This window comes from Schistocerca piceifrons, chromosome 2, assembly GCF_021461385.2.
Source record: "Schistocerca piceifrons isolate TAMUIC-IGC-003096 chromosome 2, iqSchPice1.1, whole genome shotgun sequence".
Lineage (NCBI taxonomy): Eukaryota > Metazoa > Arthropoda > Insecta > Orthoptera > Acrididae > Schistocerca > Schistocerca piceifrons.
In genome coordinates, this window is record NC_060139.1 from 987,456,400 (window position 1) to 987,481,787 (window position 25,388).

The 25,388-nt window shown below is 44.9% G+C and overlaps 1 protein-coding gene across 1 annotated transcript in view; it reads left to right on the forward strand.

The window, feature by feature from the left end:
- The first annotated feature begins 11,524 nt into the window (after positions 1-11,524).
- Positions 11,525-25,388, forward strand: part of LOC124776050 (phosphoinositide 3-kinase adapter protein 1) — a 481,175-nt gene continuing 467,311 nt past the window's right edge. Inside the window, exon 1 of the mRNA XM_047250893.1 lies at positions 11,525-11,600. The gene's annotated coding sequence lies outside the window, so the exon portion shown is untranslated. The remainder of the gene's footprint in view (positions 11,601-25,388) is intronic.

Consider the following 25,388-nt stretch of genomic DNA (forward strand, 5'->3'; position numbering starts at 1 on the left):
TGTTCTCAGGCATCAAGGGATCACCAATTTAGTATTGGAGGGCAGCGTGGAGGGTAAAAATCGTAGAGGGAGACCAAGAGATGAATACACTAAGCAGATTCAGAAGGATGTAGGCTGCAGTAGGTACTGGGAGATGAAGAAGCTTGCACAGGATAGAGTAGCATGGAGAGCTGCATCAAACCAGTCTCAGGACTGAAGACCACAACAACAACAACAGTCATGACGTAAGGGAAGATGGAAGGAAAAAGGCTATTCGTTGATGCCCATTTCGTCAACAATTGGTAGCTGTCCGCCAATCAGCGTTGGGCTTCTGGTCTGCAAGTTTACCTCCTGGTGTGCGCGGAAGTGAACTGACAGTTTGTGCAAGTATGCAGAGCTGCCGAAGGTAAACTGGGACACAAAGTGTACCGGAAACCAACGCACACGAATCGGTACCTGCACGGGGAGAGCCACCACCGCCCAGCTCAAAAGTATTCTGTTCTGCATATGTTAACTTCCCGAGCCTACCGGATAAGTGACGAAAATAACATCAAAGAAGAATTAAAGGAGCTACAACAAACGTTTCGTGCCAACGGCTATGATGGCATCATCGTAAGAATGGTAGTTAAAACCAAAGGGAGCAGAACACGAGAATAAGGCAAAGAAGAGAAGCTTCCACTGGTACACTTACCATATGTAAAAGGTGTCAGTGAACGGTTAGGCAACGTCCTCCGCCGACGAGGTTTCAAACCGATTTTTCGAAGCAGACACAGGGTCCCCGGAATGATAGGCTCCACCAAGGATGCAGTCAACAATCTTAACACTGCAGGTGTTTACGAACTACGGTGTGAGTGCGGATCTACCTACATAGGAGAAACAGGGAGGCCTGTCAGCTTACGAGTAGCAGAACACGAACGCTATGTACGATTACAACAACATAATAAATCGGCGATAGCGGAACACCACCGTGACTGTGGACAACCTATCAGGTTCCAGGAAGCCCGAGTACTGGCGAAAGAGTCGTGGATGCGAGAACGCAAAATACGGGAGGCGATCGAAATTATTAAGCAGCCTAACAATATCAACAGAGAAGATGGCTACAAACTCCCGGCGTCCTGGCTGCCGGCCATCCCAGTCCAACGGGTCGTGAGCGGTCGCGGTGCAGAAGCTAGACGGGACACGGACGTATCTGCACAAACAGCCGTAGGGCAAGTGTCAGTCCACTTCCGCACACACCAGGAGGAAAACTTGCCGACCAGAAGCCGAACGCTGATTGGCGGACAGCTACCAATCGTTGACGACATGGACATCCACGAATAGCCTCTTTCTTTCCATCTTCCCTTACGTCATGACTAGCCAATCATATTAGAGGGCCAATTAAAAGTTTTACAACAGTGACGTCAGACATCGATAGTCTGTAATATATAGAAGCACCTATCCCCATACAAAACATGTCGTGCCTTGAGGAAGGCCGTTGCAATTCGGCCGAAACGTCGGATTTAGTTTATTATTGTTGTTAGTTTTCAGCAATGATGTGGCATAATACCCAGAAGAATTTTAATCACTATGACACCGGACGCGGAAGCTTACGATCTTTTATTCTACATGTTTGAAAGCTTTACAGTGCTTAAATACATCCTTTAAGAGCTAAATTTTCATTTTTCCACATTATTTCCATCCCTCTCAACTGCCTTACACCACCTAGAAACCAGCGCCTGTATACCCGCACGGTAAAATTCTGGACCAACCTGTTGGAGCCACTGTTTGGCAGCGTGCACAAGGGAGCCATCATCTTCAAACCTTGTTTCCCAAGGAGATGATTTCACATGGAGCCAGGTCAGGACTGTAAGGCGGGTACTTCAGTGCTGTCCATCCGAGTTTTGTGATCGCTTCCATGGTTTTTTGACTGACATGTGCCCGCTTTCATCACGTAACTTGCTTTCCCACCAACTAACTGTACTGCGATCGACAACAGCATCTCCATACACCTTTTACAACCTCTTTTGAATGTTTCCCACTGTCTCGTTTTCACAGCACAGGAATCCCATGGCAGCACGTTGCTTCTGACGAACGTCAAGTGTAGCAGCCATCTTGAAGACATGCTGTGACGGTGCCACTCACGGGAACAGGTTGAACTAAGTTTGAAAACAAGCGGGAAGGATGTATCTACACACTGTAAAACTTTCACACATGCAGAATGAAAACTGTATTTTTACAAAAATAGTGTGCATTTCTTTTCGAGTGACCGTCGCATCCACACTGAAGGCCTCTATGAAGTAAAAGATGTGTCTGGTGTGACAGAAGAAGAAATTGGAGTCGGTTTAGAAGAGACAGGGGATCCAGTATTAGAAACAGAATTTAAGAGAGCTCTGAAGGACTTAAAATCAAGTAAGGGAGAAGGGTTAGATAACATCCCATCACAATTTCTAAAATAATTGGGGAAAGTGGCAACAAAACGGCTATTCACTTTGGTGTGTAGAATGTGTGAGTCCGGCGACATATCGTCTGACTTTCGGAAAAATCTCACGCACACAAATTCGAAGACTTCAAGAGCTGATATGGCATCTCAGATAGATAAGATCATCAAAATAGAAATGCACCGTCTTTCTCGTGCTGGCCAGATGATATCGTAGTACCTCCATCTTTAATGTTTTGCAGGAAAGCAAAAAATTTCAGGCTCAGTTATTCTCTGGCAATGCCAGTGGCGACATGGCACCCTCCGCTACGTCAGCACCAACTCTGCTTTAAAAAAAAAAAAAAAACTGAAGTATGCCACAGCCTCAATGTCACGAAAATGCTCCGTCTCCCTGGACAGACTAGCCTCTCGTAATGAGGCTCACTGACTGCCTTCTGCCGACAATGGGACCCTGAGACCACACCAGGAGTGTACCTTCCCAGTCTCAAAAAACACAGAGCCTTTCTTCCAGGTCAACACGTTCGGTGCACTCGATAAAATAAACAGCAAACAGTGGCATAAAATGATACAATATCGATTATTCAATTGTTTGCTTATTGGTACTTGCACGTTAGTTGTTGAAAGTGTGGGAAATGAGCCAGTGGCCATTTTGGATCAATACGAGGATCTTTCTTTTTCAACCTTTGATCGCAAACTGTATACTGCAGACAAGAGGCAAATGGATGGTGTGCACAGTAGGTGACTGAACAAATGCTCCATATGATCTGTCACTGCGGAGTTCATGACGCACGTTTGTGCCGAGCTGCAGTCGAATAAACACGATAAGCTCAGTTGTTGCCGGCCCCGGTAGCTGAGTGGTTAGCGCGACAGAATGTCAATGCAAAGGGCCCGGGTTCGATTCCCGGCTGGGTCGGAGATTTTCTCCGCTCAGGGACTGGGTGTTGTGCTGCCCTAATCATCATCATTTCATCCCCATCGACGCACAAGTCACCGAAGTAGCGTCAAGTCGAAAGACTTGCATCCGGCAAACGGGAGGCCCTAGTCACACAACATACCAGCTCAGTTGTTTCTCCCGCCATGTTGCGAATTGTGAAGCGATACTAGTTTCCTGCAAGTAGACGGTACCGAAGACAAAAATAATTGCAACTGTTTGTTATGACACTTTACGACGTTGAGGGCTGTTCAAACGAAAACAGTAAGTATGCTGACTTCGAGAACTGTTCCGATCCATGACGACGACCGTCCTCAAATTGCAGGTGCAGCCAAACGGCTCCTTGAGCGACTTCAGTGCCACATTTCCGATCACTCGCCGTACGGCCCCGACCCACTACCGAGTGACTTCCATCTTGTCCCCGATTTGAAGAAGTCGTTAAGAGGGCAGTGCTTCCAAGGTAACGAGGACCTTCAGGACGACGTCAAGACTTCTCAGTTTCAACATTTTGTTGGCGCAGGAGCAGCAACCTTTTTAATATTTCATGAAGAGCTTATTAACAGTCTGTACTGCTGGAATGCATAAGTTTGACGACTAGTTTCGAACCACCTGGTTCATTCTCAATCCTGGCCTACTGCGCCTGCACTGAATGCGCCTGATCTTAATAACAAACACAAAAAATGGCTATACAAACTTTATAAAATGTTCGGAGATGACTGTCGGAATCAACATGTGCCATTTTGATGTTTGTTATTAACATGAGGCACTTTCAGTACAGCCGCATTATGCCAAACTTGAGACTGAACCAGCTGCTTCGAAACTCATCGCCAAACAAATGTACTGCAACTGCGATAGACGATTAACTAACCCTTCATGAAACACTACGCCAAGACTCGTTTCAATTCATTGTCGGCGACGTTTTATGAAGAGGGTATTGGAAAGATCCTCCACAGGTACGACAGCTGCCTCGGTCGTGTAGAATAGTAATCATAAGTGTACGTAACTTCTAGTAATACAACGGATTGGGGAGCAATAGGTGGCAGAGGAGGGGAAGGGGGGGGGGGCTTACTAGCTAATGTCTGATTGCAGTCAGGGGCAACAGTCTAAGAAAAGGTGTAAGGTTTTCGGGACAGAATAAAAACTGCGTAAGCTGTAAATATTTTTGGTTTAATGTTGCAATCTTATCTCAGAAATACACGCATTTACACAGTTTACAGTGTGACAATGTTACGACAGTTTTCAAACGAACGCATCTCGTCCTTAGTACGTGAAATAATTCTAAACACAACAATGGTGAATTTTAACTAGAAGTTTCTTTACAAAATTATTCTTACAACTACGTCATGATGTTCGCCAGTACTGCGATAAATCATCCCATTCCGGTTCAAATTTCGGTACTGTTTAGGATGACAATCAAGTCTACAGAGAATGGTTAGTTTTGTGACAAATTGAGCAAAAGATTACCCAAGGTCGCTCGAGTTTACAGTGGACGCAAGCTGGTGAACCAACACGTTTACACTTCTGCTTGCGGTATTTACCTTAGCTGCGACGAGTTGTCGTCTGCATGGCTGCTCTCGTCCTCTGAAATTCCTATAAAAACTAATTACGCCTTTGCTGATTTTTCCAGCAGAAAATCTCCCTATGTTTCTCGTTATGCGAGAAAACATGTACTCATCCCTAGTCTTGGAATATGGCGATATGCACGCGCATGGCTGGAGCCACGTACATATTAAAATGCCCTCTCAGTCCTCGCAAGAACAGTTAACTAATTGGCTGGTTCGTTATGCCACAGTTGGAGCTCAACGACGCTACAGCTAATATCCAGCTGAATGTCAGCCACAGTGAATGCAGTGTTCACACAAATTTCTCCACTGTGTCATACAGAGAGTTATGCGCCCCATTCTGCGCTTGACGCCAGTTCAGAAAAGAGTCCCTGAAAATTTCACTCTTCTTCTCTTTCTCGTAGCCGAACTGTCCCCCCACCTGCATTCTTTCAATCGCCACATCACAGCCAATGGAAGCGTTCCTCTTATTTTTGTGGAAACTCTCTCTGCCAATCGCAAGGGCCCTACTATTAAACTGCGTCGAAATCTCGGCACTTTACTCCTTCCTAGTTTGTTTCAGCCAATCGAACTTTTGTGCTCGCTCCAGATGCCTGAAAGTTACATGCGTACATCACACGTGTACCACTCGGTGTTCACATGAGCAACTGTGTCAGTTCTGTTCATATCCATTTGGTATTCCGAAACGCAGTTTTCTAAAGCTTCTTTCTGTCCTACTTCTGGTGGCCCGTTACTTGCTCTCCAGTATGCGTCACCTGTCCGGTCGCTGACTCCCGCCGCGGGACGCTTCCCAAGAGCTTTTTATGGTGCCTCCCGTGGTTCGTCCTCTGCTTCTGCCCCTTGCCTGCTTCCACACAAAACGTTCCCTTTCGCTGTTTGTTTCACCTTTTGCTAACTGACATACATTATATAGGAGCAGTGTGTTAATACCGTCGATTGGGTATCATCCCTTTTGCATTACATACTTATCAGCAAATCTGCTCATTACTGCCAAAGTAAGTTAGGTGCCATATTCACCTTCCCGTTACAATGTATAAAACTCTTATGTAAGGTGCAAAATTGACCTTAATTTATTCTACCATCTTAAAATGGGTAAAACGACCGTTTGTCACGGTCACGCAACACACACTTGCATCCGCATCATAACTTAGCAGATATTGTTTTTCCACTTACGAGTTGCCGTCTGACCATTGATGGGCTTATTATTGCTACGAAGATATGGTATGCAGTATATTTTAGCCCTGCTGCATCCGACTTCACTTGCTGGCGTAACTTGCTTAATAAGTTGTACTGGCTCTGAGCACTATGGGACTCAACTGCTGAGGTCATTAGTCCCCTAGAACTTAGAACTAGTTAAACCTAACTAACCTAAGGACATCACAAACATCCATGCCCGAGGCAGGATTCGAACCTGCGACCGTAGCGGTCTTGCGGTTCCAGACTGCAGCGCCTTTAACCGCACGGCCACTTCGCCCGGCTAAGTTGTACTGTTTTCATTTGAAGACTACAATGGTCTTTGTCATTGTGGTTCGTACGTTGATGGCAGGTTACGCTTTCGGGCCTGAAGATGACGATTTTCGGCGTCGAAACTGGTAGCATGTTTCGAATAAACGATGTTGGATTACAATAAAGCTGTTGGTTCCAATTATCGCTATTCAGGTGCTTCATGTCCAGCTGCTGTCCCACTGTCCTCGATGGATTACCAGTGACAAAACTAATTCTCTGGTCTGGCTGCAGCTAGTCTCAGACCAATGGTGCGGGATAACACGGACTGTTGCTTGTTTTCAGAGGGCAGGCGCAGTTGTAGATGAGTTACGATTGTAGTACGGCAAAGGCTACGAGCAGACACAAATAATCTTATATTAATGAATCCGTTCGATATACAAATCGCTTCCCTACGATTCAGATGTATACAGGGTGGTCCATTGATGGTGACCGGGCCAAATTTTTCACGAAATAAGAATCAAACGAAAAAACAACGAAGAACGAAACTCGTCTAGCTGAAGGGGGAAACCAGATGGCGCTATGGTTGACCCGCAAGATGGCGCTGCCATAGTTCAAACGGATTTCAACAGCATTTTTTTAAAAAATAAGAACCCCCATTTTTATTACGTATTCCTGTAGACGTAAAGAAATATGAATGTTTTAGTTGGACCACTTTTTTCGCTTTGTGATAGATGGCGCTGTAATAGTCACAAACGTATAAGTACGTGGTATCACGTAACATTCCACCAGTGCGGACGGTATTTGCTTTGTGATACATTACCTGTGTTTAAATGGACCGTTTACCAATTGCGGAAAAGATCGATATCGTGTTGATGTATGGTTATTGTGATCAAAATGCCCAACGGGGGAGTCTTATGTATGCTGCTCTGTATCCTGGACGACATCATCCAAGTGTCCGGACCGCTCGCCGGATATATTTGAAGACAGTAACTTGTTTTCGAAAGAACGGTTACTGCTGATGACCGTGCAGCTTTTCCCTGGAATAAATGATGACTAACTGACAACCTCAGCTGCCGACAGGTGTTGTTGTTATACCTCGATGTGGACAGCTAAAAATGCGTGCCCCGACCGGGACTCGAACCCGGGATCTCCTGCTTACATGTCAGACGCTCTATCCATCTGAGCCACCGAGGACACAGATGAATAGCGCGACTGCAGGGACTTATTCCTTGCACGCTTCCCGTGAGACTCGCCGGATAGTTACGCTTTTTAAGGAAACAGGAAGTGTTCAGCCACATGTGACTCGCCGGATAGTTACGCTTTTTAAGGAAACAGGAAGTGTTCAGCCACATGTGAAACGTCAACCACGACCTGCAACAAATGATGATGCCCAAGTAGGTGTTTTAGCTGCTGTCGCGGCTAATCCGCACATCAGTAGCAGACAAATTGCGCGAGAATCGGGAATCTCAAAAACGTCGATGTTGAGAATGCTACATCAACATCGATTGCACCCGTACCATATTACTATGCACCTGGATTTGCATGTCGACGACTTTGAACGTCGTGTACAGTTCTGCCACTGGGCACAAGAGAAATTACGGGACGATGACAGATTTTTTACACGCCTTCTATTTAGCGACGAAGTGTCGTTCACCAACCGGCATAACATGCACTATTGGGCAACGGAAAATCCACGATGGCTGCGACAAGTGGAACATCAGCGACCTTGGCGGGTTAATGTATGGTGAGGCATTATGGCAGCAGGCCGGAGTGGCCGTGCTGTTCTAGGTGCTACAGTCTGGAACCGAGCGACTGCTACGGCCGCAGGTTCGTATCCTGCCTCGGGCGTGGATGTGTGTGATGTCCTTAGGTTAGTTAGGTTTAATTAAATGTAAGTTCTAGGCGACTGATGCCCTCAGAACTTAAGTCGCACAGTGCTCAGAGCCATTTTTTGCATTATGGCAGGAAGGATAATTGACCCCCATTTTATCGATGGCAATCTAAATGGTGCAATTATGCTGATTTCCTACGTAATGTTCTGCCGATGTTACTACAAGATGTTTCACTGAATGACAGAATGGCGATGTACTTCCAACCCGATGGATGTCCGGCACATAGCTCACGTGCGGTTGAAGCAGTATTGAATAGCATATTTCGTGACAGGTGGATTGGTCGCCGAAGCACCATACCATGGCCCGCACGTTCACCGGGTCTGACGTTCCCGGATTTCTTTCTGTGGGGAAAGTTGAAGGATATTTGCTGTCGTGATCCACCGACAACGCCTGAGAACATGCGTCAACGCATTGTCAATGCATGTGCGAACATTACGGAAGGCGAACTACTCGCTGTTGAGAGGAATGTCGTTACACGCATTGCCAAATTCATTGAGGTTGACGGACATCATTTTGAGCATTTACTGCATTAATATGGTATTTACAGGTAATCACGCTGTAACAGCATGCGTTTTGAGAAATGATAAGTTCACAAAGGTAAATGTATCACTTTGGAATAAACGAAATAAAATGTTCAAACGTACCTACGTTCTGTATTTTAATTTAAAAAACCTACCTGTTACCAACTGTTCGTCTAAAATAGTGAGCCATATGTTTGTGACTATTACACCGCCATCTGTCGCAAAGTGAAAAAAGTGGTCCAACTAAAACATTCATATTTCTTTATGTACTATACGAATATGTTAAAAATGGGGGTTGCTATTTAAAAAAATGCTGTAGATATCAGTTTGACCTATGGCAGCGCCATCTAGCGGACCAACCATAGCGCCATCTGGTTTCCCCCTTCAAGCTAGACAAGTTTCGTTCATTGTAGTTTTTTCGTTTGACGCTTATTTCGTGAGATTTTAGGCCCGGCCAGGATCAATGGATCACACTGTATAATAAACTGCATGCAATAGAAACGGTTGAAGAAGATCCCTGACAAATGAGTCGTAGGTGTGGTTCTCGTTGAAGTTAATACGTCCGCAGCTCGTGGTCGTGCGGTAGCATTCTCGCTTCCCACGCCCGGGTTCCCGGGTTCGATTTCCGGCGGGGTCAGGGATTTTCTCTGCCTCGTGATGACTGGGTGTTGTGTGACGTCCTTAGGTTAGTTAGGTTTAAGTAGTTCTAAGTTCTAGGGGACTGATAACCATAGATGTTAAGTCCCATAGTGCTCAGAGCCATTTGAAGTTAATACTGATACTAGGGATCAAATACTGAAGCTAATGATTGGTACTCGGATCATCGTTTATTACTTTATATAGACACACGACATTTATTATGGACTAGTGGTGATTGGAAAAAACGTCCCTCGTAAAAAATGGAATAAAATATTGTAGCAGGTTTCGTGTCAAACAATCCTACAAGAAAGCACTGATGTGAGTAAGGATTTCAACTGAAAAGCATCGACTATAAAGGTATCTACATCTACATCTACATCTATACTCCGCGAGCCACCTTACGGTGTGTGGCGGAGGGTACTTATTGTACCACTATCTGATCCCCCCTTCCCTGTTCCATTCACGAATTGTGCGTGGGAAGAACGACTGCTTGTAAGTCTCCGTATTTGCTCTAATTTCTCGGATCTTTTCGTTGTGATCATTACGCGAGATATATGTGGGCGGTAGTAATATGTTGCCCATCTCTTCCCGGAATGTGCTCTCTCGTAATTTCGATAATAAACCTCTCCGTATTGCGTAACGCTTTTCTTGAAGTGTCCGCCACTGGAGCTTGTTCAGCATCTCCGTAACGCTCTCGCGCTGACTAAATGTCCCCATGACGAATCGCGCTGCTTTTCGCTGGATCATGTCTATCTCTTCTATTAATCCAACCTGGTAAGGGTCCCATACTGATGAGCAATACTCAAGAATCGGACGAACAAGCGTTTTGTAAGCTACTTCTTTCGTCGATGAGTCACATTTTCTTAGAATTCTTCCTATGAATCTCAACCTGGCGCCTGCTTTTCTCACTATTTGTTTTATGTGATCATTCCACTTCAGATCGCTCCGGATAGTAACTCCTAAGTATTTTACGGTCGTTACCGCTTCCAATGATTTACCACCTATGGCATAATCGTACTGGAATGGATTTCTGCCCCTATGTATGCGCATTATATTACATTTATCTACGTTTAGGGAAAGCTGCCAGCTGTCGCACCATGCATTAATCCTCTGCAGGTCCTCCTGGAGTACGTACGAGTCTTCTGATGTTGCTACTTTCTTGTAGACAACCGTGTCATCTGCAAATAGCCTCACGGAGCTACCGATGTTGTCAACTAAGTCATTTATGTATATTGTAAACAATAAAGGTCCTATCACGCTTCCCTGCGGTACTCCCGAAATTACCTCTACATCTGCAGATTTTGAACCGTTAAGAATGACATGTTGTGTTCTTTCTTCTAGGAAATCCTGAATCCAATCACAAACCTGGTCCGATATTCCGTAAGCTCGTATTTTTTTCACTAAACGTAAGTGCGGAACCGTATCAAATGCCTTCCTGAAGTCCAGGAATACGGCATCAATCTGCTCGCCAGTGTCTACGGCACTGTGAATTTCTTGGGCAAATAGGGCGAGCTGAGTTTCACATGATCTCTGTTTGCGGAATCCATGTTGGTTATGATGAAGGAGATTTGTATTATCTAAGAACGTCATAATGCGAGAACACAAAACATGTTCCATTATTCTACAACAGATTGACGTAAGCGAAATAGGCCTATAATTATTCGCATCTGATTTATGACCCTTCTTGAAAATGGGAACGACCTGCGCTTTCTTCCAGTCGCTAGGTAAGCACTCGATATGGAAAGTCTCGATACTTTTTGCGTGTTCCCGGGCACACCAGCTTGTATGTGAGAGGTGACTGAAACCGGCATGTAGTGTATTTTCGCGGGTAATGGCGAGACACAGGAAGGGCGAGCTGGCAAGTGTCCCAGTGCAACAAAGGTGCAGCGCAGGCCTTCAGCGCCTCGTCGCCCCGTGTAGCAGCCAGGTGACGACGTGGCCGAGGCCGGCGGAAGCGCCCGCTCCCTGCTGCTGGCTGCTCGGCTGCACGTCCAGACCCGCTGAGGCAGCGGCGACGGCTGTTGCAGGTGTCGGCGGCTGCGTCGGCCGTGTCCGCGGACGAGGAGGCCGCCTCCGCCGCCGCCGCCGCCTCCGGCGCCGCCTCCGCCCCCAGCGGGGGCCGCACGCACCGCGCCGGCTCCAGCTCCAGCCAGGGCTCGGGACAACACTGCCGCTCGTCGCACGCCCGCCGCAGGTGCCCCAAGTGCTCCCCCGGTGAGTACCCCGCCTACCGTTCCGCTAGCAGCGCTGTGCCTCAGCCCGCAACCGCCACTGTCTTACACCTTTCCGTGCTCATTCAGTTCTAATAACTAACGAATGTAAGGCCCGATCAGGCGTGAAATGGAGACCGCAGTGAAAATCCGATGAAGCTTTGAACAGATATGTTGGGCAGTATCTCTTGTATACCCGTCGATCGCATCAAGTCGCTCCTTTCTGTTCTGAGCGCACAGTGAACAGGTAAATATGCCTAGGACAATAGTGTCTCCCGCTAAGTATGAGGGCCTGATGTTATGGAGCCCACATCATATACACTACTGGCCATTAAAATTGCTACACTACGAAGATGACGTGCTACAGCCGCGAAATTTAACCGACAGGAAGAAGATGCTGTGATATGCAAATGATTAGCTTTTCAGAGCATTCACACAACGTTGGCGCCCTTGGCGGCACCTACAACGTGCTGACATGAGGAAAGTTTCCAACCCATTTCTCATACACAAACAGCAGTCGACCGGCGTTGCCTGGTGAAACGTTGTTGTGATGCCTCCTGTAAGGAGGAGAAATGCGTACCATCACGTTTCCGACTTTGATAAATGTCAGATTGTAGCCTATCGCGATTGCGGTTTATCGTATCGCGAAATTGCTGCTCGCGTTGGTCGAGATCCAATGACTGTTAGAATATGGAATCGGTGGGTTCAGGAGGGTAATACGGAACGGCGTGCTAGATCCCACCGGCCTCGTATCACTAGCAGTCGAGATGACAGGCATCTTATCCGCATGGCTGTAACGGATCATGCAGCCACGTCTCGATCCCTGGGTCAACAGATGGGGACGTTTGCAAGACAACAACCATCTGCACGAACAGTTCGACGACGTTTGCAGCAGCACGGACTATCAGCTCGGAGACCATGACTGCGGTTACCCTTCACGCTGCATCACAGACAGGAGCGCCTGCGATGGTGTACTCAACGACGAACCTGGGTGCACGAATGGCCAAACGTCATTTTTTCGGATGAATCCAGGTTCCGTTTGCAGCATCATGATGGTCGCATCCGTGTTTGGCGACATCGCGGTGAACGCACATTGGAAGCGTGTATTCGTCATCGCGTTATTGGCGTATCACCCGGCGTGATGGTATGGGCTGCCATTGGTTACACGTCCCGGTCCCCTCTTCTTCACATCGACGGCACTTTGAACAGTGGACGTTACATTTCAGATGTGATACGACCCGTTGCTCTAACATCCATTCGAGCCCTGCGCAACCCTACATTTCATCAGGATAATGCACGACAGCATGTTGCAGGTCCTGTACGGACCTTTCTGGATACAGAAAATGTTCGACTGCTGTCTTGGCCAGCATATTCTCCAGATCTTTCACCAATTGAAAACGTCTGGTCAATGGTGGCCGAGCAATTGGCTGGTCACAATACGCCACTCTTGATGAACTATGGTATCGTGTTGAATCTGCATGGGCAGCTGTAGCCGTACACGCCATCCAATCTCTGTTTGACTCAATGCCCAGGCGTATCAAGGCCGTTATTACGGCCAGAATTGGTTGTTCTGGGTACTGATTTCTCAGGATCTATGTACCCAAATTGCGTGAAGATGTAATCACATGTGAGTTCTAGTATAATATATTTGTCCAATGATTACCTATTTATCGTCTGCATTTCTTCTTGGTGTAGCAATTTTAATGGCCAGTAGTGTAGCTGTCATGCGTTTGGATTTTCTGACAATTCTCTGCCGCACTCTGCAGGGGGAATGAAGATGCTCCTGTAGCATTTTCGATGGTAAATGTTTGAATTAGCTCCCTCCGAGTTTCATTAATGCTCACATGAACAGCTGGCTATTTAGAAAACATTTCGACACAGACAACGAGATGTGCACCAGCGCAGAGAAGTGGCGGGAAACGCAGCTGGCTCGCTTGTATGACGAGGGTAATGGAAAAATGGTTCAACGCTACGACAAATGTCTAAGTTGGAGCCGTGACTATGTAAAGAAGTAGCTGGAAGGTGTAGCTAACTGTCGCAAATAAAACATTTTTAATTTTCGTAGTAGTTTCCATTTCTCTATCGGTAGGAGCTTATTTTCCGAATAGTCCTCGTAATTTTCCATTGCGAATGTATACCAGGGTCGCATTTTAAGTTTTCACCATTAAGATGTCACGCTGCTATTGTTTCAGAATTTATCATTGTTAATTCAATGGCAGCTCAGACGCTGGCCGAATACATCGTTTACAGCGAACTTCTAAAGAAACTGCTATGCTTACGTCAAGTTTCAGGTTAAGGTTGAAATCCATTACGTCCAGTTATGCTTAAACCTGAGTGTATGACTGTTATGACTCCGATACTGATTTCCTGAAAATATTCCCCTCCTTGTAAAAATATTTTGACCTCTGACTGAACAACAATGCGATCTCATTTCAAATGGTGAAATATTAGGTAACAAGCACACTTTCAAAGCTAACAATATTGCAAGAAGCTCAAGAAATCCAACACAAAAATCGGGCCTTCATCCATCCCCCATCCTAGGAATAAATTCCCTAGAATGGTTCTTGATAGTTAATTCACTTCCTAAATTAACAAAAATTCCAGAAAAACATAACAAAAACGTTCATTAGCCTCATTTCGGAACCTTAAGCTCATAGGATCGAGACCTCGCTCTCCCAGTCTTTTAACGTAGCTGTTCTTGCTCCTCGTCGTCGTTACTCGAGGCATGGTATTCCCGTAAAATAGTTGGATGCGATCTGCAGCGTGAGTGTGGGTGTCCTGTTCCTGCGTTAAACGAGAACTATTTTCTCGAGAAAAAGAGAAATCGGACTCTGTGGATGCGTTCTTTTTGCTAAACAAACAAACTGCCTCCGAAACTTTATTGATTTTTCCAGAGCTTCAGCAGAATTATGTCACTCGATTGGTTACTGATCTGGTAACACTAATATCAATATCAGAGACTCTATACCAGTTACAAGTAGTCTCTTTTTGGCTATATGTAGAATTTTGATGACGTGGCTCTTTAAAGCCCCATTGAGTGATGCACGGCAATCACTCGCTAATAATCTGTGTATTGCATATCAAGATTTCATCCTCTGTGTCGCTATAATGAGTACGCCGAAGAGTGCTTGAAATCTATGTCTGCAATAAACAGATTACTAACGACTGATTGCTATACATTTTCTCAACTTCAAATAAACACAATCACTGACTATACTCGTTCCATATGGAATCGAGTCTGATTGCTTAAGGTGCGATTGTCATCAATACAGCTCTCAATACGAGAAATTTCTAGTTGTTCCTAACAGAGACACAAGGAAATATTTAAGGTAATCTTGGGATTAATAACCGCTTCATCTTCGTTTATTCCTTTATTATTGGATCACTACTTCCTTGCCGTCAGTATGACAGAGCGCCGGCCGCTGTGGCCGAGCAGCTCTAGGCGCTTCAGTCCGGAACCGCGCTGTTGCTACGGTCGCAGGTTCGAATCCTGCCTCGGGCATGGATGTGTGTGATGTCTTTAGGTTGGTTAGGCTGAAGTAGTTCTAAATCTAGGGGATTGATGACCTCAGATGTTAAGTCACAAAGTGCTTAGGGCCATTTGAACCATATGACAGAGCATGCGGCCGCGTCCCCTGGTCGCAATTCAGTACAGATCGGAGAAGTGAACCCAATCATTATATTGGAATCCGGATGTTTTATTCTATAACATACCGCCTTTTAGCGGTGTTTTATTCTGACGGACAACGAATGTTGGGTAAAAAGCTTCCGAGCTTCTCCGCTGTAATGTTTTAGTCATATGTTCACCTGAATACGTGGTTTTTAGTGCTACGAAACCAGTAGTCATCCAATAATAAATGGCTAAGTACAGCTGAAGCGGTTATTAATACCCAAGATGACTACTCATAGCTGTGGTTGCCCTACCTACAAGGTCGTTGTTGAGATATAAGAACGCAGGCTTCCTCGGCCGGTGTCATAGTGATTAAAATTCTTCTGGGTATTATGTCGCGTCATTGCTAAAAACTAACAACAACAATAAACTAAAACCGACGTTTCGGCCGAATTGCAGCGGCCTTCCTCAGGGCACGACTGGTTTTGCATGGGGATAGGTGCTTCTATATATTACAGACTATTGATGTCTGACGTCACTGTTGTGAAACTTTTAATTGGCCCTCTAATATGATTGGCTAATTATGACGTAAGGGAAGATGGAAGGAAAGAGGCTATTCGTGGATGTCCATGTCGTCAACGATTGGTAGCTGTCCGCCAATCAGCGTTCGGCTTCTGGTCGGCAAGTTTTCCTCCTGGTGTGCGCGGAAGTGGACTGACACTTGCTCTACGACTGTTTGTGCAGATACGTCCGTGTCCCGCGTAGCTTCTGCCCCGCGACCGCTCGCGGCCCGTTGGACTGGGGTGGCCGGCAGCCAGGACGCCGGGAGTTTGTAGCCATCTTCTCTGTTGATGTTGTTAGGCTGCTTAATAGTTTCGATCGCCTCCCGTATTTTGCGTTCTCGCATCCACGATTCTTTCGCCAGTACTCGGGCTTCCCGGAACCTGATAGGTTGTCCACAGTCATGGTTGTGTTCCGCTATTGCCGATTTATTATGTTGTTGTAATCGTACATAGCGTTCGTGTTCTGCTACTCGTAAACTGAGATGTCTCCCCGTTTCTCCTATGTAGGCAGCTCCGCACTCACACCGTAGTTCGTGAACACCTGCAGTGTTGACTGCATCCTTGGTGGAACCTATCATTTCGTTGATCCTGTGACTGCTTCGAAAAATCGGTTTGAAGCCTCGTCGGCGGAGGACGTTTCCTAGCCGTTCACTGCCGCGTTTTACATATGGTACGTGTACCAGTGGAAGCTTCTCTTCTTTGCCTTCTCGTGTTCTGCTCCCTTTGGTTTTAGCTACCTTTCTTATGATAGTCTGTAATAAATAGAAGCACCTATCCCCATGCAAAGCCAGTCGTTCCCTGGGGAAGGCCGTTGCAATTCGGCCGAAACGTCGGTTTTAGTTTATAATTGTTGTTAGTTTTTAGCAATGACGCGGGATAACACCCAGAAGAATTTTAATCACTATGTTGTTGAGATAGTTTGAAACAGTTGTGACGTTGTAGCTTTCCTAAATTTAGTTGGGGAGGAAGTCGAGCATATACTACGAGACACATACAGCATTATAGGTCGCTTTATGAAGACTCTTCAAGTTAGAATAATTAAATTTACAAGCAGTCCTTGTCTACATAGGTGACATATATTTATTACTGTCGCTGTCGCTTAACAGTTAGCACTTTGTTCTTGTAAGAGTGTTCAGTTGACTATAACGTTGACACACTGTTCTGACTTGTAATACAACTCGCGCTGCTGGATCTAATTAGAGCCGTCGGTGGAAGAGACTAGGCGACTAACGTTGACCGGCACAGAGACGGGATGTACTGAATCACGGGACGCAGCGCCATAGCCACACGGCACACCACGGGACGGTCTGGTTAACGTGATTTTGCGCCCTCAGCGCTCTACGGCGGCAGTTGTCGCCTTTATTTGGCTCGCAACCCAAACAGTTTCTTCACGAAAATGGTCGCACTTAAAATTCTTACGTTAGCTGTATTAAAATGCACATTTCCTCCCTAGTCACATTGTTTCTGTCTGTGGTATGCATAGATAAAAACTTCAATATACGTGAACATGTAATAAGAGAAAAAGGGAAGGTACATGCCCAGTCAGTAACGACATCAGCTTATAAAAGTTCACCAAATCAAACAAACTCACTCTTGACAGTGAACATATTTGTATTTACGCAACATAAAGCAGCCCATCCTGATAGCTGAGTGGTTCGTATTGTGGCTTTTCTAACGCGGGACCTTCCGGATCGGATTACTCCCCTTTCATTATTATTTCCGGAACGTGACTATTTACCTCGGACAAAGACCAATGCTGTGAATTCGATTCGCGGACATGCCATTCACTACCTATTTGGACAAACTGTAGACTCTGTACTCGATTTTTGGACATACCTCAATGACCGTCATTATGTCGTTGTCCGTCACCCAAAATACAGACAATTTTTCTCGAACTTCCTTGGGAGTGCTTTCCACGACCCGCCTCGCAGCTGGAATGTGTTGAGCCAAGAGAGAATAAGGTTTCCTGTTTGAACCAATGAACGTTTATGAACAATTGAACGGAACACATCAATTTCGAGAAGACGTGACTCAACATATTACCAGCGGGGCGCAGAAGCCCTCTGATCAATTACACAACAACATAAAAATTACAAATAAAAATAAAAATTCAGAAAAAGTAAGATTTTGTTTTGTTTGTACGGATAGCCCTAAACTTGAATTCCCATATTTCCCCTGGTATATAGGCAGCTCTCTGGGGTAGGTTTAGTCAGGAGCCAACGCCTGAAGTGGACCAGATTTTTTTGTTATAGGATGAAAAGTGGCGGTGGCACTTAGTTTCTTTTTTTTAGTTCCATTTTCCTAAGGAGCTTTAAAATAAGAGAGAAACAAAAAGCGTTCTAGGCGCTGTAAAGAAAAAAAAACTAAAAACAGAAGGAAAAAAAGTGGTCTGCACGACAGACTGTCAATCCTACGGGCCCGGGTTCGATTCCCGGCTGGTTCGAAATAAGTAATTTAAAAAAAGAAAAAATAAAGAAAAAAGTGGTCAGCGCGGCAGTGTGCCACGCCGAGGGGCCCGGGTTCGATTCCCGACTAGGCCTGGAGATTTTCTCCGCTCAGGGACTGGCTGTTGTGTTGTCCTCATTATTATTTCATCATCGCCAGTGGAAGGCAACGGGAAACCACCACTGTAATCGCTTCCCTAGACGCTCATGCGGTGGACCTCTCTGACGAGGCTTCCCCCATGACAAGAACTGCCGTAAACCAAAACACAAAGTTTTTTAACATAAAACATTACAGAACTTATTTCGATTAATTTCTCAAGACAGTCGCTCAACGTTTTAAAAAACGCGAAGGTTAAGAAAAAAGAGTTGTATACCGCAGGAATAGAACCTTCTACCGACTTAATCTGTGTTATGCCTCTATCCACAATGCTAGATTGTAGCTTCGTGAGGAGAGATTTTGTATTTTATGCCAGTGTTCTATGGGCTTTAATCACCGAAAAGTTATTAATTATAACAAATCTTAACAAGAAAGACACGTTTTTCATCAAGCCTTAAAACGACTTGTCTCATAGCATAGCGTCATCATAACTAAATACGAAAATTATTTAACCATCAATATGTGTTTTCCATCATTTTAATGCAAGAAATCGTACCAATAACAATTCGTTCTCGCCACGTCCGATGTGCTGGTGCATGGAAACAGCATACATTCATGGGTGTAAGGTACAATGTAAAACCCACCGAATACGGGCTTCTAGGACGCAGGCAGCGGTCTTGCTTCCTATTGGTTCTACTTTACGTGACACGTCACCGAAATATTGCACAACTATATTGTGTTTAAATTGACGAAATGATTCCTCAATGTAAAATAGTAGAAAGTGACGTCACAAAACTCGTAGAACGCCACGTCAGCGTTAGGTAACTTGTCCCGTATGCCGATGGCCTTAGACGACGCTGTCGTTATAAGCGATGAATGCAGAGTGGCAGATCGGCGCCGCCCTTTGACGTAAGGAATCATCCTGCAGCGGTGGCGTATGGAACTTATTGAGGGTGTGTCTACTCCGATGTTTCCCATTCGTTGCTGCGTCAAGCAGCGACAGTTCTTACTTGCGGTTCGTCGTGACGTGCTAACTTTGACATAGGATCCCGACTTCGGAGGACACTCCAGAAATAACGGTCAAACGTTTATGTTAATATTTTATTGTGGTTCACCCATATAGTGAGAAAACTGTTAATTTCCTAAATGCGATACATCCCCGACCACAGTTATGGGCGTAGAAAGATATTTACACTAGGACTGCAATTACAATAAAACACAAGTGATGGAGCTAACAAAAAGTTCAGAACACTTACAGTCCATGTGGAATACATGTGTGGCCGAATGCTGCCGGTCACCTAATACGGCAGTAGCAGCGAGAATGTTCTTTTTTCTGGCCTGTGTCAAAATTACTTTCTACGTACCAAAATTCTGGCCGTGAAAGTGTAGCATGTGTGAAATTCGTATTTTTCTTGTTTATCAGCTTCTTCATTTTTGTAAACACATTGCCCTAAAATTCTATGCCTGTTAAGGGGAGGTTCTGGTCGAGACCTATGAAAACACTGATTTTTTTTACATAATTTTCATCCCTGAAGTATACAGACTATGCCCGCAAAACGATTTTTTGATTGTGAAAGTACTATAGAAGTTGCAGTGTACTGAATTGATCACTCGTACCGACCGAAACACAGACAGATGTAGGCGCTCGGTGAATTAGATCAGGAGATGATTCGACCGGTAAACGAATTTCTGTCCAATGAAGATTTCCTTAAAAGATGTAGCGGTGCGAACGCACGAAATGACAACGAGAGGCTGCAACGCATGTACTTGGAAACTGTTGCCAAAAAATCTTCATTGCGCGGCAAAAGCTGTTGAGACAGAGGATATATAGCAGCAATCTATTCAGCGAAGGTTATCCCTCTATTCTGAAAACAATGAATGTGCTAGGAATCGTCTTAGGGGGAACAGGAAAAAGCTAGCGGAGTTACCTGACAGGAAACGTGTGGCCACTGCGATGCAAAGAATGTCTGTTTGTTAAAAGAGCCTGGACTGAAAAAATACAGCATCAAATGCAGAACCACAGCACGTTTCAGGAAGAGTAAGAATGACTCTATATGGTCCTAAAATGTTTGTCTCGAAACATTTTTCAGCGCACGAAGCGCTCTAGAGCTTCGACAAATTAACCGAGTCATTAGATTTTTTTAAATGAGACATAATTCAGTTTAGTGGGCCTTAGCGAGAGCTTTTTTTAATCAAAATTTTACATATTCTTTTAAACATCTGAACTTGGAAATACGTGCCAAGAAATTGTTTTTCAAACAGTTCCCACTTTTTTTTTCAAGGTATTTTTTAAAACCCTATCATGATGGTACCTTCAGATTCGTTCTTGTTTAAGTATTTTACATTTTTACGGGTTTCAGAAATAGCATAGGGTCTGTACAACGCTTCACATAAACTAGGACGTTCAGCGAGGCGCTTTTTTTGACAAGGGCTGGAGCCGCCCTTTTTAATTTGCTAATAAATAAAAAAAATTCATACACGAATGTGTGCATAATAATGTGAAAAAACTCTAGTTTAATAAAAATTATTGTATGAAAAAAATACCTGAACGTCGCCCACTTTTCGTGCCTCTCGACTAGAACCTCCCCTTAACGCGTCGTTACGAACATAACAGCGTGTCGTGTGTGTGTGGAGGGGGGGGGGGGGGGGGGCGTTCTCACCTCCCGACAACGCGCGCGTCTTCGCTTTTAGTTAAGTGCCTGACCTGTGCTCAAGATATCTGGCGGAGACTGAATCTGCTGCTTGCAGTGGTAGGCGCGCCACTGTCCCGATATCTGTGTGTCGGACATTGGCGCGCAAACAGGAAGCAGTCAATATTGTGCCGGAATGATAACTGCCCAAAATATTTACTTTGTCTGGTGCCAGGTTGTGTGGAATGCCGTAACGTGTTGCCACGGGACACAGCGGCGACTGCTAACAGCAGACGCCTTCTCTAGTTGTCATCTAGTAAATCGGGAGAATAGTATTTCATACTATGTCGCAAGGATGACAAGTTACAGAACTGTCTTTGATATCAGCAGAGAAGAATCTGTGGCCGGAAGTAATGTGTGAGAGATAGAGTAACACACTATGTTATAATCTTTCACTAACTTGAAACGTCCCCTCAGAAAAATTTATGAATTACTGTGCTGGTAAACCCCTTACATTATTTGATTTTCAAACAGCTGAGCAGAACTGAACGTACTCAGACATTTCGCTCTTTACCTATTCTGAACAACACTAAACTGATACACAGTATTTTTTGCGCAACGCAATCTGACTTTCAAAAATCCCTACAAAAGAATGGCCCTGACTAACAATAACCTATACCTTTCATGAATCACTTACCTCACAAAAATCTTCGTTACTCGAACTACTGCAATACATTACTGCCAGCTAAATAAAAGATTCTAACCACTGAAGGTACTAACTACTGATAGGCATAGTCAGCAAATGAAAGGTTTTTATAGAGAACAAACAATGTATTTACCTTAATAGCGTTAAGTTCATGACATCCAGTCTTACAAATTTACTGTCTCTGATGGACACATCCAACTGCCCAACACTACAATGGCAAATATTCCAACAATGACAACCAGCCACAGACTGCACACAGCACAGCCAGTGATTTTCATAGCAAGCGCTACGTGACGTCACCAACATAAAAACCTAAACAGCCTACTTACAAACTTTATTACGTCGCGCCTGTTTAGCGACACAAATAGCGAGTAATAAGGGTGATTGCGTGATGATACTACAAATTGATTATGGAGAAGGGTAAATGTGTCAGTTTGAGGCAAGGGACCCCTATGTGGAAAGGACCGAGTTGAAAGTTATAGCCGGCCGGTGTGGCCGTGCGGTTAAAGGCGCTTCAGTCTGGAACCGCGTGACCGCTATGGTCGCAGGTTCGAATCCTGCCTCGGGCATGGATGTGTGTGATGTCCTTAGGTTAGTTAGGTTTAATTAGTTCTAAGTTCTAGGCGACTGATGACCTCAGAAGTTAAGTCGCATAGCGCTCAGAACCATTTGAACCATTTGAAAGTTATAAGTGAAAATCGTTCAGATATCTTCGACAGCAGAATACATATACCGGTACTGTTGTTGCTAACATTGCACCGTAGGACACTTTCAGAGGTGATAGTATGGACCACATCAAGGAAAAAAAGTCTAGTAGACACTGGCTAAAAAATGCATACCTGAGGCGCTATGATGGCTCGTTCGTCTTCGCTATTCTGAAACACATCTCTATTCAACAAGTGCTTACAGCACCTAAGATGCGCATTTCAGAGGCGATGTTTTCCCGACTTTTTCTTGTTTTGGTCAGTGCTACCACCTCCGGAAGTTGGTTATCGTACAATCGTAAGAAATACAATACAGGTACATGTATTTCACTGTCAGAGTCGGCGGGGTCAGGGATTTTCTCTGCCTCGTGATGGCTGGGTGTTGTGTGCTGTCCTTAGGTTAGTTAGGTTTAAGTAGTTCTAAGTTCTAGGGGACTGATGACCATAGATGTTAAGTCCCATAGTGCTCAGAGCCATTTGAACCATTTGAACTGTCAGAGTTATGAGAAGTAATGAATCGTATGTTGCCTCGCAACCTAAAATCTTAAATTCACACATATTCACACACACAAATGGTAAATTTTTCCCAAGTTTTACTTAGTGATGTATTATGGTCAACGATTCCACTTGTTGTATTACTAACAGTGTATTACAAATTCCTAATTATAATGTAACTATATTATTACCAGTACGTAATAATGTGGTCGTTTAAACCCAATAAGCGACTGATAGCCGGTGTCTGGCACCACTATGTTCTAATATAAACCAAACTAAAATATTAGTGTGTTTAACAAATTAAAACTCCTGAACAGGTAATAGAATTGGCTAAATACCTCTTCGATATGTTTTAATATAAACCAAACTAAAATATTAGTGTGTTTAACAAATTAAAACTCCTGAACAGGTAATAGAATTGGCTAAATACCTCTTCGATATATCACTGCTGTGGTGGTGAACATAATATCCCTGCGCCGGGAGAAGCTGCAGCAGTTTGTAAGCGTGTCAGATAGTGCCAACACTTCAGTCTGAACTACCAACATTGGCGTACTTACGACCATAGATACATACAGACCGAGAAGCGCCTTTCTCTCTGCCGTGTTAAGGTGTGAAACAAACATGGAGAGTAAAAAGCAGAGCTTCTGTCATTATGCTGTATGCGCAGTGGAGCCGAGAATTCGTTTTTTCTCGTGTATAACTAAACTTGAGTATTGATTTAAACAATCGAACCACTTGTATGATTATTATAGATGTAACAGTACAGTTAATGAAATTTTTAATTCGCAATATTAATGCAATGAATTATCATTTCAAATTTGGCCATTGGTAACACCAGTTAGAAAACATTGTATTCACTGTTTTTTGCTTTTTAGAAACGACAGAACTAGTCCTGTTTTTGTTGCTTTGTCAGTCATTTGGTTCAACACTTCCAAAGGCGTGCAAGACGAAATATCAGATAATTTATGGATTTGTAGTCTTAGCTTGACGATGTCCACTATGGACAAACAGTAGTTACTGTTATTCTGAAGAAGGTTGGGTTATCATGACTGAAACCTAGGTAAATTCTAGGTAAACGGTGCAACTGAGAGGTTGTTGATTACTAAAATTATAATTCAAACTGTTTCAGTTGCTCTTTCATTTGACATATCATTTATAACTGTAACTTTAATGTAATAAATATTATAAAGCGTTAAAACCCCGATATTCATTTATAAACACCCTGTATACTGTACCAAAACTACAGAACCGTAGTCTTTATTACCTGTGATCTCAGAGAACAACTATGAGCGCTAATGACCATAGCAGTTTTGCGCCCTAAAACCAAAAACAAAACAAAAAACAACTATGAGACGGCACCGTTACTCGTGCTCCGCATATGCGTAGAGGGCACTTTCCTCTTGCCGTACCCCTCTCCCCTCTTACAGCGCCATGTCGTGGCACGATCGCAATACAGGGGCCGAGGTGTTCCGAGGTGTTCGCAAGGCACCCGCCCGTCGTTGGTTGGCTGGCTGGGGCAGACGCTCAGTCATACACAATGCCGGCGGCGCAGCGCGTCCTTTTGTGTGCTAATCCCAGCAAGAGGGCGGGGGGGGGGGGGCGGGGGCGTGGGAGGGTTGCCGCCGAATTTGAGCGGAGCCGCCGGCGCTTAGCCGCGCTTGCCGCGTGCCCCCCGCCGATTCCGCGAGCAAAACCGGCGCCTCTTCATTTCAGACACACGCCGCGCTCCGCGTGCCGGAATGCGCGGACAATGGCTGCATCGCGGAGGCGACTTATCTGCGCGAAATAGTGAGCAGCGTGCTGCTGTAAGCAACTCGCCGCTAAGCTGCGCCTCAGGATGATATCTCACTTTGCTACCGAAACGTGACCCCGCCGGGAAGTCTCTGATGTGCACGACACAAGCACCAGTTGTGCAACGTTAGTGGCCAGTCGTCGTCGTTTCTAGAGCTGTGTAGTATTCGTTGCATTTATTGACTGAAGAAGAAAACGAGTCCCTGTAATAAGCGGAACCTCAACCCGCTTTATTCATCCGGCTGGAGAGTGAGAGGTATGTACACTACTGGCCATTAAAATTGCTACACCAAGAAGAAATGCAGATGATAAACGGGTATTCATTGGACAAATATATTATACTAGAACTGACATGTGATTACATTTTCAGGCAATTTGAATGCATAGATCCTGAGAAATCAGTACCCAGAACAACCACCTCTAGCCGTAATAACGGCCTTGATACGCCTGGCCATTGAGTCAAACAGAACTTGGATGGCGTGTACAGGTACAGCTGCCTATGCAGCTTCAACACGATACCACAGTTCATCAAGAGTAGTGACTGGCGTATTGTGACGAGCCAGTTGCTCGGCCACCATTGACCAGACGTTTTCAATTGATAAGAGATCTGGAGAATGTGCTGGCCAGGGCAGCAGTCGAGCATTTTCTGTATCCAGAAAAGCCCGTACATGACCTGCAACATGCAGTCGTGCATTATCCTGCTGAAATGTAGGGTTTCGCAGGGATCGAATGAAGGGTAAAGCCACGGGTCG